This window comes from Alosa pseudoharengus, unplaced genomic scaffold, assembly GCF_046254945.1.
Source record: "Alosa pseudoharengus isolate Yale_2024_CS ecotype anadromous, Long Island Sound unplaced genomic scaffold, YU_APseudo_1.1 YU_APseudo_1.1_scf_3, whole genome shotgun sequence".
In the NCBI taxonomy this organism is placed as follows: Eukaryota; Metazoa; Chordata; class Actinopteri; order Clupeiformes; family Clupeidae; genus Alosa; species Alosa pseudoharengus.
The window spans coordinates 44,818,400-44,822,044 of record NW_027468718.1 but is presented as its reverse complement, the minus strand read 5'-3'; the positions used below and the strand labels follow the sequence as shown (position 1 = coordinate 44,822,044).

The following is a 3,645-nucleotide window of genomic DNA, read 5'->3' as shown; positions in this document are numbered from 1 at the left end:
AACTTGAAATTGAATATAATATTTTGAAATTGAACTCATTTGCTCTGATACATAAATTATCCTGACTGAAAATTTCGCTCTTGGAACTTTCACATTCAGTTCTCAAAATTCAGTTTCAAAACGTGAAATTCAATTTCAGTCTACCGAGACAAAAACAGCTGGTAGCTCAGGAAAAGCAATCTAGTGCAGAGCTATTGTGATCGCGTGACTAGTGCCGAGCGCGAAGCAGAGCATAGTGTGGGCACTTGGTTTGCACGGTTATTAGATCTGCACGCACGATTCATAAAACACATTCCGATTGTAGGCCTACTGTCTCACCTACCGTTTATGTAATTTTAAACAAATAAAACATTTGTTGCAGTATTATTTCAAACTTCTAGCTTGTCAATCCTTGAAATACAGAACTAGGCTACCCAGCCATCAAACATCGATGTAGCCTAGGCCTACTTACCTACCGTTTTTGTAATTTTAAACAAATAAAAATGTTTTTGCAGTATTACATCTAAAACTTCTAGCCTGTCAATCCTTGAAGTACAGAACTACCCAGCTAGCCATCAAACATCGATGTATGGTCTTACCTACCGTTTTTGTAATTTTAAATAGGCTAAAATTTTTTTTACAGTATTACATTTCAAACTTCCAGCCTGTCAGTCCATACAGAACTACTCAGCTAGCCATCAAACATCAATGTACTGTCTACCAATTGCAAACTTCTAGCCTGTCATTCTTTAAAATGTCATGGGCATAACTTTCTCTCGTTTTCGTTTTTCCTACTCAACTACTGCTCTATTTCTTATCCTGGACTGCCACCTAATGGATAGAAAAGGCAACAACCTAGTAATTATGTGAATAAAAATCTACATGTTTGAATGAACAAAAAAGGACAAATCATTACCGTTTTCTTACGTTTAAAGCCACTCTTGTAATACTATGATGTGTAGGCTACCTTTATTTGCTTCCAATTACATATGGTTATGGTTACGCTTTTGTCCAAAGCAACATAAATACAAAACAATATAATACTTAAAATTGAACAGGGAACAAATGAAGATGTTGGTCAGACTATAATAAAGAGAATAGCAATAATAAACAACCATGTCAATTCAATCAATAGCCTAATGACATAAACAATGAGAAAAAAGGGAAAATAGTAATAATAAACAATGTACATTCAGTCAATAATATAATACAAATAACAATAGCATGGTAAGACTACATTATGGAGAATATCAATAATAAACAACAATGTCAAATTAATCAACAGCCTAATGAAAATGAAACAATACTATACAAACCATAAGTGTTAATTCAAGTGCATGTTGAACAGATACGTCTTTAGACCCCTGTTAAAAGACCCAAAACTATCACAGGAACAGAGAGCACTGGGCAACTCATTCCACCAACATGGAACCACTGAGGAAAAGTCTTGAATTTGACCTATGTCTGGTCGACACAACAGACACTCTTCAGAAGACCGCAGTGGGCAGTTGGGGATGTACGTCTTGATCGATCATTGAATTAAAATAACAAGGAGCAGATCCGGTCAGTGTCCTATAGGCCAAAGTGAGAGATTTAAATTTAATTCAGCCTAATAGGGAGCCAATGGAGAGTAACTAGGAGAGGAGTTACATATGTCTTTGGCTGATTAAAGACCAGGCGTGCGGCAGCATTCTGAATCAGCTGTAACAATCTTACTACACAAGCAGGTAAACCAGCTAATAGTAAATTACAATAGTCCAGCTTGGAGATGACCATGGCCTGAACAAGAAGTTGTGTGGAATCCTGTGTCAGATAAGGTCTGTTCTTCCTTATGTTGCAAAGGATAAACCTACATGATTTTGCAATTGCATCATATCTAATATCAGCTGATTACACACATAAACTAAAATTTAGATTGCCCATACATTTGGAAATCCATTTGGAAATCCATTACCACCAATGGCAAACAATTGGTGATGGTGAATTGGCAAACATCAATTCCAGAGAAAACAACAGTGGACATGTTTATTAGTGTGTAAAGTGTTTTACAATATGTGTTGCATCTTGCAAAGATATTTATTAAGAGAAATCAAGCTTCGGTGTCCATGTCTGATCGGTGCCAGTCCATTGTCCTCAGTCTATCTCACTGTCCACTGTTCATTGAGGCCTCTCAACCTATGAAAATAAAACCAACAAACAATCAGTGTTTAGCTTAAAGGTCTACTGTGAGTCTTTCTCGTTAATTGTTTATTCATCTCTGCGCAAAGAGGTCTCATAAGCATCAGGCAATCAGGATACAGAGACAAGTCTGTGCACCTAAGAGACAATCAGTTGTTTCTCACACACACATGCATACCTTGGATCGTATACATCATAATAAATATCATTACACCTTCTCTGCACACACACGACTTGGTCAATACAATGAGTTAATTAAGAACCAAGGACATTTCTATCGTCATACAACACATTATTTGCAATCTACACACACATTACTGAAACAGAAGTATCAAGACAACACACAGTTAAAGTATAATAATTAGGTTATTGTAATATACTGTGTCTATTTCTCAATAACTTTTACAAAATCTGCATGGAGTCGATGAAGAAGCATAAATCAGCCTGTAGAAATACTGTTAAACTAGGGTCTCTTGAGTCTTGATCATATTATCGATATAGAACATATTCAGTTTGAAACTCTTAGAAGCTAGCTAGCTACCATTTGCTAACAAAGTTATCGCAATCCAGTTGTCTGGCAACATCACGGCACGAAAAAATTGCCCCACGTAGCATTAGCTAACAGACAACACAACGATGAAAAAAGCTTAACTAGGGGGACATATCCAGTTTTCCATGAATGATACTGTTTAACCTGAGATTGTAACGTGTTCTTACAGGCCTAAAAGGCACAATGATATGACAATGACCAATCATATTGTTCTATCAAAGAGTAACGTTATAGTAGTCTAACTGGTTCTGAACTATGGAAAAAACTTTAACTTAGTCGATGAAACTATGCTGGCTAGCCAGCCAGCGCTAGCATATAATGTACATTATATAAAGTAACGTTAACAGACATGGCATATGATATCAACTTACTTGGACGTTTTCTGATGTGCCAGTCGCTTCCATCTCTTCTTTCTCTGTTCGACACTGTAAGGAGGTTCAGGAGACAGCTTGCTAAGAGGGTGCTATGCTCTTTGCTTCGCGCTCGGCACTTGTCACGCGATCACAATAGCTCTGCACTTGATTGCTCTTCCTTAGCTACCAGCTGTTTTTGTCTCGGTAGACTGAAATTGAATTTCACGTTTTGAAACTGAATTTTGAGAACTGAATGTGAAAGTTCCAAGAGCGAAATTTTCAGTCAGGATAATTTATGTATCAGAGCAAATTAGTTCAATTTCAAAATATTATATTCAATTTCAAGTTGACTGAGATTCAGTTCCAATCTAATGAATTCAGTTTCAATATATACTATTCGAATTCGTTTTTCCAATACAATTGCTCAAATTCATATTCAAATTCATATTCAAATTCGGTTTAAGGTGACACAAGTTTTACTCCATACACCGCCACACAGCCCGCGGCATGCTCGCACTGCAGGAGCTCCACTCACCCACGGGGAACCACAACCACCAACGGGGAACCACAACCACCAACGGCCAG

General features: G+C 37.1%; 1 long non-coding RNA gene across 1 annotated transcript; it reads right to left on the bottom strand.

Moving 5' to 3' along the window:
* Positions 1-1,990: 1,990 nt before the first annotated feature.
* Positions 1,991-3,214, bottom strand: LOC143099802 (uncharacterized). Its single transcript, XR_012981766.1, has 2 exons — positions 3,079-3,214; positions 1,991-2,154 (listed from the first exon to the last, which is right to left on the bottom strand). It is a non-coding gene; the product is annotated as an uncharacterized LOC143099802 (long non-coding RNA).
* Positions 3,215-3,645: the final 431 nt, after the last annotated feature.